The sequence below is a fragment of the Culex pipiens genome, chromosome 1, assembly GCF_016801865.2.
Source record: "Culex pipiens pallens isolate TS chromosome 1, TS_CPP_V2, whole genome shotgun sequence".
NCBI classification, from domain to species: domain Eukaryota; kingdom Metazoa; phylum Arthropoda; class Insecta; order Diptera; family Culicidae; genus Culex; species Culex pipiens.
In genome coordinates this window covers 81897710-81913455 of record NC_068937.1, presented here as the reverse complement: position 1 = coordinate 81913455, position 15746 = coordinate 81897710, and positions in this window count along the sequence as shown.

Genomic DNA, 15746 nt, shown 5'->3' with positions numbered 1-15746 from the left:
TAGGAATCTCGCAATTGAGAACGCCAAGGCAATGCTGTAGAGCGAATAATTTGATTTGATTTTCAATTGTAAGATAGACAGATGCTAATTAAAGTTGATGTTCTTAAAGTTTTTTTTTCAGAAATTCAAAGCTTCAGAATTTGTCCAAAGAGTCATTCAAAACGTTTATTTTTTTATCTTTTAAAAGTCTGTTAATTTAAATCTTGTCTTTCTCGACGAATGCTGCACAGTAAACTTTATAATCTGGCCGTATGCGTTGACGTCGTCCGTTCTGAAAAAGGACGGATGAAAGTCGCGCCGGGTGTCGTCGTGGACTTAATTGTTGAAAGCGTCCGCCAGCAGAAACCATTTCTGATATGCCGCCTTGAGAGGTGATCGTTCACTGAGGTGAGGAGAAAACAAAGTTATGGGCTGGATATTCACAAAATTTTCTAAAACTACCCTTCATCTTGGCGTGCATCAGGTCGACCGAAGAGAGCATCCCGCTGTGATCGATGAGTTCTTCTAGCGCGTCGTTGCTGGTCCAGTCCACTGTCAAGTAGGATTGCTCGCGCTCGAAGTTTGCGTCGACTCGTTGGTCGCAATTCGCGGATCCTGCTCATGAACCATCCGGGTTAGAAACCTTGGAAAATTGTCTGCTACGGTACCGATGACGATGGCCTAAAACGAAGCAATAATTAATTGAAAATCAACAAAGGTTTGGTTTTTGATTGCCTTTTTAATATAGAACTTCTGTCGGCGGCACGTGTTAATGGGTTCGGCCACGGTAAAGTCCGATTCCGGTTGTCGGGCGGGCAGGATTTCATCCGGCGGCAGAGCATGACTTGCGACAAGTACTATAGCAAGTCCACGTCTATACCGTTGATGGAAGAGGCAGCTGGAACACGATCTTCCCTGTGCGATAACACGCAGACGGTACACTTGAGCATATTGGTTACCGACGGAGGCTCTTCGCCGGAAGATGCGATTTTTGGTACATCAGGGTTCTTCTTTGGGTAAGCGAAACGGCTATTCCAACGGGACAGCTCGGCGTGAACGTAGATACGATTCATCTGTATGGTAGCAACGGGGATGCAAAACTTGGAGTTGATTCGAGGCAGGAGTTCTGCCCAGGTAAGCGACAGCTCGACCACAAGGACGTTCCGCTCGGATATGGTATGGTTGGTGCGTGGTTCTCCCATCGATCACGCCGACAAAGTTCGCTCCCGCTTGCGGTTCAACAAAAACAACAACAACATTCGTGCACAATATCGAACTGTCAAATCAATGTGGTGTAAAAAGAGGTGGCGATGTTTGGATCGTGAACAATCGTTAATTTCTCGTTAAAAAATTAATTTCAGCAGGTAATTAATTAATTTATTTAATTTTTTACTACTGTCCCGCCCCTCGCCCGTTACATTTGGCGCCCAACGTGGGGCCGAGTTGTTTTATCAGTATTCTTAAGAGAATCGGATCAGTTGTTCTTGTTCACTGAACTTAACTGCACAAAGAAAGGATAAATTTGAAGTGGCCTTAGCCGATGGATGAAATTTGATTATGTAAATGTAATCGATTGACTTAATTTGATGTTGCTTTGGATAAAGGACGAAATTTAATTGAAGAACCAATTAGCCTATCTAGTAAAGACGGATTTTCTTTCGTTGATTTGATTAGTAAGTCGGCGCGGCGTTAAGTGGGATTGTGAAATATATATTTTCGAAGGTAATTTTTCCTTTCCAGGCGAGATCAGGACTCTGAAATAAAAAAAATATATTGAGAGAATAATCGTATTAATGAATAATCAAGAACGGGTTGAAGAGTTTTACTACTTGTGTCCAAACGATTTGTTATCGGATGAAGTAGACTACGAATTATTGATGCGACGACTTCCCATCACTGGTTCGTTCGTTGAGAGATGCGAGTGGCTGAGAGAGTCCTTTTTGTATGAAGCTAGACAACCCCAACCATTCTATTTATTCAGTTCCATCATAGAATAGGTATAGGTAGAATTACCACTCGTTGCAAGTCTGCAAACTAAATGATTTTTTGGCACGCTGTTATTTGCAGTGACAGATAGCGGGCGCGTTTTGATTTGTCATTTCTCGGGTTATTTTTCGAAAGGTCCTTAGCGCCAATCAATTTACGAATAATCAAAATCACAATGCTTTGAATTATTCATCTGCACGTCCTTTAAATGCTGTTTACTGAACAAATAAATAAAAGTTGTTTTTATTTTAATTGCGGAAGCTTGAGTGCTTCGGAGGTTCAGAGCCGGAAGAGCTTATCGGGATTTCTCGCCGGATAAAAGGCTAGTAAAGGAAAGGGGTCAAGAAACAGCTTTACGAACAGCAGAACAAAGGAGAGGGAGCGATTTCTTGGGGCATTTCTTCACCCTCTCTGGCTTGCTCTCGCCGCCGCTGCTGTCCATTTGATTGTTTTCTTGACCGGTTCCTTCCGAAGTGCATATACAGCTAAAAGCTTTTATTTTTTTTGTGGTGTGGTTGAGCGTTTTAGCAGAATGCATTACTACCCAAGTAACCATCCAGCACGAATAGAAATCATTAATCAGTTGCTTAACAGCATCTACCAGCTAATTAGTCAGTAATCAGCTAAGATAAAAACAAATCTGCACTAAATCAACTGCTCTGGTAAAAGCCGAAATAATGCTGATTACCAGCATTCACTAGCAACACTGTCATGATTTTTTTTCGGAAAATTGGCAACGCTGCTACCATCGCAGAGAGAGTGAAAGAGAGCGAGCGAGGACAAAACAAAACTTTCGCTCACTCCAAGAGAAAACAAATTAAATGGTTGAAATCAGACTGAAAAAAATGCAAGTGGAGCTAGGGGGGTGCCACTTCGAGTTTTCGAAGCGGATTTGGATCCGCTCCAGAACTTTGAGACTCGCTCCGTCTGTTTAGCCGAATCTGTGTAATTTCATTCAGAGTGTTGGTTTTGACATTTCGTTTGGTTTGTTTATGTTTTGGAAAAACATGTTTTCCAATCGTAAAGTTTTCAAATTAATTTTTGCGAGCTGTGCTGAAGTTACCCAGCGGAAGAATCTGTGGCCACGGAGTGCCTTGCACTAAGGTTGAGTGGTTCGTGGAAAAGTTGCCTAAGGGGAGAATCGGTGTGCAGCTATATCCGCGACCGTTTCTTTCCAACGGGTCGAGCAGCGAGCCACGGAGCGATCAACCGGCAAAGTATACAGCGTCCGGTTCTGCTGTCGGTAAAGGAGGAACGTCCGGACTTCCGGCCGGCGGTTCCAGGGGAAGCGGATCTGAATTGAACAGTGCTGAGCGGAAAGGCTTCGGACGGTGACCACGCCTGTGGTTCCCTGGAGAGTGGTAAGTTGGGTGCCGAAGGGGGAAATCAGAAAGGTTCTGAAATGGTTGAAATGGCGTTTGGTCAATAGTATTTATCAAAAAAGCGGACTATATCTATACAGTAAATCTTCTCCATACCGTAGATCCGAAGGAGGAGTTCGCTTCCGGGTATCGAGGCTCAAGACATGGCCGGAGAAAGACAAGGCGGAGGTTATCGGAGTGACATGCAAAGGAGAGTTGCATTAGTGGCGTTGGGCTTACGTGGAGCTAACCGGAGCAGTGAATCGACCGGATTCGACGAAATCGATCCGGTATTCGGTCTCTACCGAAAGTGTACGAATCGACACGTGGAAGAAAGAGTTGCTCGGTGATGCCGGTAGCTAGCTGGAAAATGTGGCTTCCAGCTATTCGGAGTTTGCCCTGGACAAGACCGTATCGCTGCACACGTGTACCCTCTACACGGTTGCACGCACCAACGGCCTACGAAAAAGATTTTGGGCAAACACAATACAAAGGCTAAAAAGCTGGTTCGACCGAGCGTCAACACACTGGAAGTGACAGTCAGGGTGCAGGAGCGATCGGATCGACGGAGTCAACGGAGTCAGTTACTGCACGCCGCTTGGGATCTCATCATCATTTGTCGCTTCAAGCTGCTTTCGATGTTGACCAAGTCCCGACAGCCAGGACTCGTAACCAGCGGTGCATCCATGTCCAGTTCATCCGGAACCGAAGACCTCCTGTCGTCATCGGAAGTCAAAGAAAATGACCCCCCTTGTCTACTGGCCACCTGGGTACGATCCGGCCGACGCAGACAGTTTGAACAGCCTAAACGCGACTCAGAAATCCATCAACGTCACCTCCGACCCAAACGAACGTCGTGCAAACTCATTTGCGAAGGCCCCGTTCTAGAGCCCTATCTGAACCCACTCCTGAGCGCGAAAGACACAAAAGGACAAACCCCCATATATGTTCGCCATAACGTGAAGTTTACTAGCCCGGCATCATCGTGTTCAAGTTTGTTACCTCCGCGACGAAAGTACGCAAGATCAGAAGAAAATATTTTAAAAACATATCACAATGACGATCTTTACATGACATTTAGATTAACTGTTTCTCAACATTTACATGCGTGTGCATTTTTGTAGTAAATAAATTTTTATTCTTTTTCTGCAGCTAAGAATATGAAAGAAATATCGGTCCTTTGAACCAGCTGCACCACTAAATTGCTCATGCCGGAGACTCGCGGGAGAACGGCGGGAAAGTCGAACAGCATAATGAACGGCGATTGGGTTCGCTAGGTTTGCAGCATGTTGAGCGTGTCCATGAGCTGCAGCGGTGAGTCATCTTCTTAAATTCCCCTTCCTGTTCGCAGCAGAAGGATTGTGTTGCGCAACAATTGACTTCGACGGCGACGGTTGGGCGTGATCATTCCGAACAGTACACTGCATGATTGGCAACAGGTGAGCAGCAGACTGGGCATCGTTGATGAGCTACCACTTCCGGTCGGCTTGAAATGCTGTGTAAATGTAAAGTGAATTAAAATTAGATAAATTGGTTTTAGTGGTCCAACAACTTACATTGAAATCTAAACTCACACCGGACTTCCGGTAGTGACTTCACGATCTGAAACAAAGTGTTGCACATTGCTGTAACCGGCGAGCCGCATCTTCTTGGTAGGGTAGCTGTTGGTCGTTGTCGTGCCGGGTGATGAGGTGACGTCCTTTGAATACCGGGTTGTTGTGAGATGAACAAAACAGAACAGAATCACCATTTGCTTCCGGTCGGTCGGCGGGCATCTCGTTGCAAGTGTCGCTGCTCACACCGGAAGAGCTTTCACCGCGATCATCATTTTTCTGCTGCTGTTGGGTGTTTTGCTGCCGCAGGAAGTGAATGGGGTAGAATTTGCAAGACTTGAGGTTGCTGCGGATCTTCTAGATCTCCACGGAGAACGAGTGCGGGATTGAGCTGGAGCCGGTGATAGTGCCACCTTTGTGCTTTTTTCGCTCGTCTCAGCCGTCATCCCTGAATTGACCGAGGTCACTCACCCACCCGCATTCGTCGTCGTCACCCCATCCCTGTTGACGGTCTTCAGGTTCGCCTGCACCATCCGTACCGAATTATCCTCACCCGTGTTCGACTCATCGCTCAGACAGTAGTCTGGATTCTGCAGTTATGGTATCCCGGGTGGGGTTTTGTTCTGCTGCAGAAGCTGGGGCTGAGCAGCCTGTTGCATGACCGCAGGACGTCCAGGTAGGGTATACGAATTGCTATCTCATCCAACGCTTCCGGACGTTGTGACGTTGATCGCGCTGCAGCAGGTTTTTGTGCTGGATAATCACGATCGAATCGAGGACGATTTGCGGACCTCGGTGGTGGTACTGCTATTGCTATTGCCACTGCTGCAGCTCCTATGTGCTGTGTGATGAACCACATCAGGTCACTGACAAGGATGAAATCGCCTAGAAAAAATATTTGTTTTGGCGTCAGATGTTCAGGTCGGAAGTTCAGTAGAACTTACCTTAGACGCAGCAGCGGTGATCCCATCTCGAGGTCCAAATGTCGCACACGTCCTAAACCACGGTGGCACACCGCCTCGCGGTCCAGAATTCCCAGCAAGATTTCCTGGTCAAAGCGACCGACGCGACGCAGGGCAGGGTCGAGCGCATGCCGGTTGGTCGCACCGATGACGAGCACCTCGTCACCGCCTTCGATCCGCGGGAGCCCGTTCAAGCTGCACAACGACTCGTCGTTCCATGTCCTGCGCGTTGACGCGGTTCGCCGAGATGGCATTGATCTCGTCGACGAAGAGTACGCTGCCTGCTCGAACAACTCCTCCGAGTCATCGGAAAAGCCGCGACCGACTCCGTGGCGGCGATCTCAATTAGTCCAGTCGCTAGCACAAGGTCTTGTCCATTCCACCAACAGCCTCGAAGCACGTGTCCACCAGCTTGGACCAAACCTCCTTGATGCGCTTCGATCGCTCCGACCGACCTCTAAACTGCGACACTTAGCTCTTGTCCGAGTCCGAGCAAGTAGAGTAGGGCGTACGCGTTCCCGACGAGGCGATCGTGGGCGGCGGTAAGCGACTTGTCGAATTTGGACAACTCTAGCGCGCCGTCCTACAACGTGATCAGCAACTTGGTGCAATTGCTAGGGAAGTTCAACACCCCAGTTCTGGAGTTCGCAAAGGGTGACACGAGCCACCTCGTCGTAGATGGCCACAGCACGGATCACAATATGGGCCGCTTGCAATGCTGCGGGTTGGTATTTCTACTCATAGCTCCTGGCACAGATTTTGATAGTACCGAAACAGCGAATCGAAGAACTGGTCCCACAAGATGGTCGCTGCGGTTTTTCCAATGCCACCTCCACTTCTCTGCTTCAGCAGATTGCACGCATTTCGAGCGGATTGTGACGAGTTGCTTCCCGGCCAACCGGATGAACTTGAACAAGCAAACGGACCGGGACGATGCACGCTGGTAGTTGACGACCACTTCCATCGATGAAGAGTAGGCACGGCGAGAGGATCGCTGCCTGCTTGAAAACCTCCCGGATGCGTGGATCCTACTCGCCGGAAACCCCCGCGACCAACTTCGTGGCGGCGATCTCAAACATTCTAATCTGCCCCGAGCCGAGAGGTCCGTACAGCAAAAATTCATGCGGAGGCAGCAATCCAATGTGTCGATAAAACTCCGCTCGGCTTGGCACCTCCACCGGAACTACACCCGAGTTGCTCGATGACCTTAATTTGTGCTCTCCGGCCCTTCAACAACGTGATCTTTTGCAAGCTCTGCTTCACGGTAAAACTTTGTGATCAAACTGGAGGAAAACAAAACAACAAAACGATTGACAGCTCAGCAGAGTGGTACACGCTTATATGAATTCAGTTAACTTTGATTGGAAAAAAAATCGTGGGTTCGGATCGGATCTGAAGCCGACGGAGCCGATCACGCAGTTTCAGCAGTTTCAGACGTGAGAAATCCGCCAGAACCGAAGTGGCACCCCCCTAGAAGTGGAGTGTGTTTTTATATTCTGTTTTTGTAAGTATTCCACATAACTACGAGTTTTTAACAAATAGTCAATATACCTTTATCTTTCAGGAAGCATAAAATCATATTTATGGTGTTCAACGTGGGAGCTTTGTTTAGAAAATAATGGTCGTTTTGAGGACCTCCAGCTTCGGGCTTTGGCAGGTACAAGTTTACAACAGATGGATATTCCGGAACGGATCAAGTGATTGGACGCCAGGAAGCCGCGGACATTGCAGGCTGGTTTTTCCCCCTCAATTTGTGTGTGGTGTTGAAATAAGATCAATAAATAAATGTATTTGAGCATTATTTTTGTTTTCATGTGTTTTTCTCTTAAATAATGCCAAACGTATCCGAAAACTTCGAGCGGACGAAATTCACCGAAATCTGGCATCCCATCCTGAACTCAGCAAATTCAATCAAAAAAATCAACTTCCCCAACCAATCAGCTGAGTCGGTAACGTAGAAGTGTGTAAACAAACCGAAAATAGAACTGAGAGAGGGAGAGTGAGCAACATTTTTGCTTCTCCCGTTTTTTTAACGTTTTGTGCAGGGTTGGATCAACAACAGTCGAGGCCAGCTGGAAATCAGAAATATAAAGTCCAAACCCGGTTGCTTATCAGCTGTAAAAGCGCATTTAGTGCAGATGTTAAAACAACTTAGCTGTAACCAACAGCTGGTAAAGCGCTTGTAGTGCTGCAATCTGACTTGTTTTAGTGCTGTTTGGTTACTTGGGTATGAATACAAAGAGACGAGTTGTTCCTTTTAATTTTAATATCTTGACAGATACTTATTTCGTCTACTACTTGCAGACTTCATCAGTGTTCTGTTCTCGACTGAAGGTTCATCGCTGGTGTATCCGTATTTGTAGTTACTGTAGGTACTACCTCCTTGTTCTTCTTTGGTACCGTATAGGTAACAGCTTAAACAGCCACGTTGAGCCGTTACCTGAGTCCTTGTTGAGTAAACGTTTGTTGCCTGCCTTGAAGATTTCCAAACATTCGGCATAGACAAATCCAGCGAAAGCTCAACGCTGCTTTTTGATGGTGAGAGATTTGACAGCTCCCATACTAAATGTCTCGATTTTCATACTTTTTGTTAATTTTCTTCTAAAATAAAATACTTAACATATGAAAACTATATATTTTTGGTGCTCAAAATTCCTGCTGAATCGAATGGTGTACTTATCTCAATTGCAAATTTTTCGAACAGTTTTTATTTTAATAATATTCTAGACACATTTTGTGCACCTAATCAATCAATACTTTTATCATAAATAATCATTTTATTGCTTAAAAATTGAGTTTTCCTGAGCTCCCATATTCAAATACATGGAAGCTGTCATTTCTAACACCATTGGCCACCTAGCGGCCATTTCAAACTGGATACGTCTATTGCGGCTAGCGGAAACTCACCACAGCTAATAATTTGACAGTTCCCAGTCAAATCAATCCGAATTCTGAAACGGAATCTAATTAGAATCGTATACAAATTCCGTTTCAAACGCAACAACCGGTTCGAACACGGAACCGGTTGTTGCGTTTGAAACGGAATTTGTATACGATTCTAATTAGATTCCGTTTCAGAATTCGGATTGATTTGACTGGGTTGGAGAACCTAAAAGCACTGACGAACTGACGTGCCACCAAGAGTTCAAATCTGACCGCACTTTCACATCTTCCTTCTCACTCACTCTCAGCGATCAGCGATTGTCAAACACACGGTCTGACAGATGCGCAGCTGCTGCTGCTGAGAAGCTTTCTGAAGCAACATGTGAAAAGGGTGGAAACCATTCTTAATTATTTTATTTTCACAAGATCTTTAGTTAAACGTAATTTCTTAGCAATTTTTCTAATATAACATAAATGGTAGGGTTAAACATTGTTTTGTCTTTAATTATTTGGCAATGTATATGATGATTTCAGAATTTCCGTAACATTAACATTTTTATCCATATTAGCCGTTTTCACTTGTTGTTCCTGCATTCTTCGCAGCACGGAAACAGCTGCGAGGGTGAAGTGTCAAACTGGGATTTTGACATTCACTTAAGAAGAGAAAAGTACGAAGAAAAAGAAGAAGAATGCGGTCATAAATGATCGAGAAAATTGTTCCTGGTGGCACGTCAGTTCGTCAGTGCTAAAAGCTTTCCTGTTGCCAAGTGTGTGTGCCGAAAAAATCGCTCCTGTAGCTGAATTTGTGTGCTGGCGAAAGACCGATCCAAAGAACTTCGTAAGCTCTTGCAATTTTGAACCACCGGGACTTACGAAACGCTAATGCAAACATATGCTAGAAATTCATTCTACTACTGAGTTTTTTTAAAGGTCCTTTAAGCTATTGTCTTTCATATGTTATATGGACCTCTAGAAAAACTTTACGATTTAAAAAAAAAGAAAGCCATTGACATTATTTTTTGCAGGATTATTCTTGAAATTTGTAAAATAATATTGTATGCCCACCTAACTACGATCATCTTGAATCTTGAATGCGCAGGGTACACAGAAAAAAAATCATGGTAATATTACATCTGGGAAGGGGTACATCTTACTTACTTTTACTGCTCGTACAACCTCCGGGTCATGAGCTGTCTCCAGATGCGCTGCCACTGAACTCGGTCCTGGGCTGTTACTCTCCAATTTCGACTCGGAACTCCCACACTTCTCAGATCTTCCTCCACTTGGTCTAACCACCTAGCACGTTGCGCCCCCCTCCGCCGCGTTCCAACCGGCTCCGAATTGAACACCAACTTCACCGGATTGATTGTCCGGTTCGGTTGGCGCGCATCCAGCGCGTCCGGCATTCTTGCGACGTGTCCGGCCCACCGGGTTCGGCCAGCCTTGGCGACCTTCCGAATACTTGGCTTGCCGTAGAGTTGCGCCAGCTCGTGGTTCATCCTTCTCCTCCATACGGTGTTCTCACGCACGCCGCCAAAGATCGTCCTAAGCACTCGCCGTTCAAAAACTTCAAGCGCTTGCAGGTCCTCCTCGAGCATCGTCCACGTCTCGTGCCCGTAGAGGACGACGGGTCTTATCAGCGTTTCGTACATGGTACACTTTGTACGCCGGGAAAGGTGACCAGACCGTAGGGTCTTGTGGAGTCCGTAGTAGGCACGACTACCGGTGATGATGCGCCTCCGAATTTCTCTGCTGCAGTTGTTGTCCGACGTAACCAACGATCCGAGGTACACAAACTCCTCCACGACCTCGAACTCGTCGCCGTCGATCGTCACGCTTGGTCCTATGCGAGTCCTAAGGGACTCGGTTCCTCCTGCCAGCAGATACTTCGTCTTCGCAACATTCACCTTCAATCCAACCTTATCCGCTTCCCGCTTCAATTCGGTGTACCGCCTGGCCACATCCTCGAACGTTCTGCCGACAATGTCCATGTCGTCGGCATAGCAGATGAACTGGTTGGACCGGTTGATGATCGTGCCCCGCATGTTGAAGCCCGCCCGCCTCATCACACCTTCAAGCCCAATGTTGAAACAGAGGCCGGAGATACCGTCGCCTTGTCGCAGTCCCTTGCGCGATTCGATCGGGTCGGACATCGCTCCCGAAATCTTCACGCTGCACCGCGCCCCGTCCATCGTCGATTTCACCAGTCTGATCAGCTTCCCGGGAAAGCCGTTCTCGTACATGATCTTCCATAGCTCTTCGCGATCGACCGAGTCGTACGCGGCTTTGAAATCGATGAACAGGTGGTGCGTCGGGATCTGGTACTCGCGACATTTTTGGAGGATTTGGCGCAGCAAAAAGATTTGGTCCGTCGTCGATTTCCCCTCCACAAAACCGGCTTGGTACGTCCCAACGAAATCCTTTGCTCGCTCCGACAGACCACAGAAGATGATCTGGGACAGCACTTTGTAGGCCGCGTTGAGAATGGTGATAGCTCGATAGTTCTCACATTCCTACTTGTCCCCCTTCTTGTAGATCGGGCATATTACTCCCTCTTTCCACTCCTCCGGTAGCTGTTCTGTGTCCCAGACCTTGACAATCAGTCGGTGTAGACAAGCCGCCAGCTTGTCCGGGCCCATCTTGATGAGTTCAGCACCGATACCATCCTTACCCGCTGCTTTGTTGTTCTTCAACTTCTTGATGGCATCCTTAACTTCCCTCATCGTGGGTGCTGGCTCGTCCTCGCCGTCCACCATACCGCTGACGTCGTTTCCCCCGTCGCCCTGGTACTCCGCCTCTGGGCCGTTCAGGTGCTCGTCGAAGTGCTGCTTCCACCTTTCGATCACCTCACGCTCGTCCGTCAAGATTCCTCCGTCTTTATCCCGGCACATTTCGGCTCGCGGCATGAAGCCAGTCCGGGATTGGCTAAGTTTCTTGTAGAACTTACGCGTTTCGTTGGAGCGATACAGCTGTTCCATGTCCTGGCACTCCAACTCTTCCAGGCGGCGGTTCTTGTCCCGAAAGAGATGGGTTTGCTGTCTTCGCAACTGTTTGTACGACTCCTTGTTCCCACGGGTGTTGTGCAGCAGCCACTTGTCCCGCGCTGCTTTCTTCTCGTCCCAAATCGCCTGACATTCCTCGTCGAACCAGCCGTTCCGTCGAACTCGGTCCACGTACCCGATGGCGCTCGATGCCGCTGCGTTGATGGCTGCTTCCATATGGCTCCAGCAGGCCTCCAGAGGGGCTTCAGCGAGCTCACCCTCGTCAGGCAACGCAGCTTCGAGTTCCCGCGCGTACTGGGTAGCGACCTCAGGATCCTTGAGCCGCTCCAGATTATACCGCTGCGGGCGACGGTACCGGATCTTGTTGACCTCAGACAGGCGTTGGCGCAGCTTGGCCACCACCAGGTAGTGGTCCGAGTCGATGTCCGCGCCACGGTAGGTTCTGACGTCGATTATGTCCGAGAAGTGCCGACCATCGATGAGAACATGGTCGATTTGCGTCTCCGTGTCGTTTGGTGATCTCCAGGTGTACTTGTATAGGGAGGTGTGCTGGAAGAAGGTACTACGTATGGCCATGTTTCGGGAGGTAGCGAAATCGATGAGTCGTAGGCCGTTCTCGTTCGTCTGCTGGTGGGCGCTGAACCTCCCAATAACCGGTCTAAACTCCTCCTCCTGGCCGACTTGAGCGTTTAAGTCGCCGATGACAATCTTGACGTCGTGTTTTGGACACTTCCTGTACTCGCGGTCAAGAAGCTCGTAGAAAGCGTCCTTGTCATCGGCGTCGCTTCCCATGTGCGGGCTGTGCACGTTGATGATGCTCAGGTTGAAGAATCGGCCCTTGATCCTCAACCGGCACATTCTGTCGTTGACTGGCCACCACCCAATCACGCGCTTCGCCATTTCGCCCAGCACTATAAAAGCTGTCCCCAGCTCGCGTGTATTGCCGCCGCTCCAATACATAGTGTAGTCACCGTACTCCCGGTGGTCCTTCCCCTCCCAGCACACCTCCTGCAGCGCCACGACTTCGAGACCGCGGACCCGCAATTCGTTGGAAAGAATGCGGTCGCTCCCATCGAAGTTGAGAAACCTGCAGTTCCAAGTCCCGAGTTTCCAATCCCTGGATCCCCGAAAATCGGGTCGGCGATTGGATCGGCTCGCATCTGGAGCTCTCTGCACTTGGTTTTTACGGCGGGTGCGTGTAGCCATCACCAACCCCCTGTCTCGCCGGAGGACCATCGTACCAGGACTGTTTAAAGTCCCACCCTGGCACTGAGACTTTTAATCAGCCGCCCCTAACCTGGGGAACAGACGCTGTTTCGAGCCGCCCCTAACCTGGGGAACAGACGCTCGGAGGGGATGGGCACACTGTGCGCCTTCAATTCTCTTTTCACACTTCCAAGCAGCACTACGCACTACGTCGAAACGACGACGACGATACCATCTCACAACACTAACACGATGTGGACTAGCACGGGCGACGACGACGAGTTTGCTGTTGCCACGCGGGGAGCACTTATTGTTATATTGTTTTGGCCCAATCTGAACCGCGATCGACAAACAATTTTCGGGACGAAATCGACGATTTCCGCGATCCCTGGGCACGAATTTTGTGTTGCACTGGACCACCACGGGTTCCGCCACCCGTTAAGGGACACTCACGCCGCGTAAAAAACACGGATTTTTCGATGAATTCGGCGGACCGGTCGCAGCTCGACACCACTCAAGTACACACGCACACACGAAATCCATCTTTTATGTCAGAAAAAAGATGTAATTTTACCCCTGGAAATGTGTAATTTTACTGGTGTAATGTCACTTTTTCAGTCTAAATTGAGGTAAAATTACATCATAAAAGAGGTAATATTCAACCTTCCAAAATTACAGCTTCCAAATTTACATTATTATTTACTGTGTAGGTTAGTTACCCGTTTCGCCACCAATCTCAATTGGGCAGCACTGTTTTTTCGCCCGGTTAGATGAATGAGTGGCAATTTTACCTGTACCTACACAGAAAAAAAAATCATGGTAATATTACATCTGGGAAAGGGTACCTCTTTTATGTTAGATAAAAAGGTGTAATTTTACCTCTGGAAATGTGTAATTTTACCACTATTCTGGTGTAATGTCACTTTTTCAGTCTAAATTGAGGTAAAATTACATCATAAAAGAGGTAATATTTAACCTTCCAAAATTACAGCTTTTAAATTTACATTATTTTTTTCTGTGTATTATATGGTTCCATTCAACACGAACTACCCCTTGTTAAGAAAAAGGTAAAATGCTTAACTTTATTACTGCGTCTGCACCCGAATAGAACCGGTTACCTTACCAAACTACGTCACTGCCAACTAAGACTAACTCGAGTCGGAGCGTTCACCTTAGGCAGCCAACAAAGCAAGCACGAACTCTTGACGGAAATCGAGTCCTTATTGAAAAGATTTTGGGCCGGCAACCGGGCTGGAAACGGAACCCAAGAACGAACGATTAACAATATGAATAGTAACCAATTTTCGTTCGACCCAGTGCTTTCGTCTTCAATGATCCAAAACGAGGGAAACTTGCTGGACCTGGCCATGGGCGGAAAAATCGGACGAACCCCAACCCGAATGACCAAGGGGCCCCACCAGGATCTAATCCAGGGGACCCGGAGGGAAGACCCGGAAGCCATCCGGATAGCCATCGACCCGGACCACCAGCGGACATACGGATCCACTCGGAGGTATCTCGGCGTGGGACTTTCCACCCTTCAATCGCCCACCTCCAGGTTCAACCGGCGCCAACAATTTCCCAGACCGAAAGGGACCACTGGGAAATTCATCAGGACAAGGTCAACGGTCCCGAACGGCAACCGTGAGGAAAACCGGTGTGACGAAAGTTGCGACAGCTGGAAAGGGCAGAATGACCGTTACATCAAGGAAGCGCTGAGCGCGCAGTTTTCAGCCATGAGGGTGGAAATCACTCAAGCGTTACTACGCCACCTGGAACAGCAGATTGCACAGGGAGGATTTAACTTCAACCCCCAAATGAGACCCTCCGGAAATCAGAGCAACAACTCCAATGCCGGAGGAATGGGACCTCAATACTCGGGACATGGCGGGGACCCACCGAATACCGGCGGAACGGTCCCAGAGTAACCAGAATGACCACCAGAACTTCGGCGGATCGAGCGGACCTCAACTTTACCCTCAAGGAGGGCCGCAACCCAACTTGTATGGTGGGCAAGGACCCCGACCGTCCACGCCGCGTTCTGGGTTCCCAGATCGTCACCGCCTGACCGTACCTGTAAATAAATGGAGAATTCACTTTAGTGGCGAACCTCGTGGAATGACGGTTAAACAGTTCATTTCCCAGATGGAAACACTGGCGGGGAACAATAAAAACACCGAGCAAGAACTCCTGGGCCAAGAAAATTTTCTGTTCAAGGAGAACTCTGAAGCGGAGGATTGGTACTACACGTTCTGTCATAGGTTCAAAACCTGGGCCGAATTCAAAACTCACTTCCAACTCCGGTTTGCACCGGTCCATCAAGACCGAACGGTGGAGCGACAGATTTTAGATCGACGTCAGTACCCCAATGAGCCAATCATGAAATTCGTTGACAAGATGGAGAGACTAATGCAGCAGCTGGGAAGACCGATCGCGGAGGAACGGAAGTTAGAGATTCTAAAAGAGAACATCAAAGATGCCTACAAACCGTTCTTGATACCATACCGAATCACAACGATCAATGAGCTCATCGCGGTTTGCATCGAGGATAGGGCCATGACTCCAACCCCGATGCCGTATCACCGATCTAGACATCCCCAGATAAACTGTTTGGAGGAGGAAGGTGAGTGGGACGAAGACCCTGAGAAGGAGGAAATAGACGCTGTCGGCAAGGTGGCAGGTGGAACTCGATTCACTAACCAAAGAACCCGGGACCATCCCCGAATTAAACCGTCGATTTCAGGCCACGGCTCTCCGATGCAGTACACCGGGACCATCCCGAAGGGCGAAGTAGGAACGGAAATACCTCCCAAA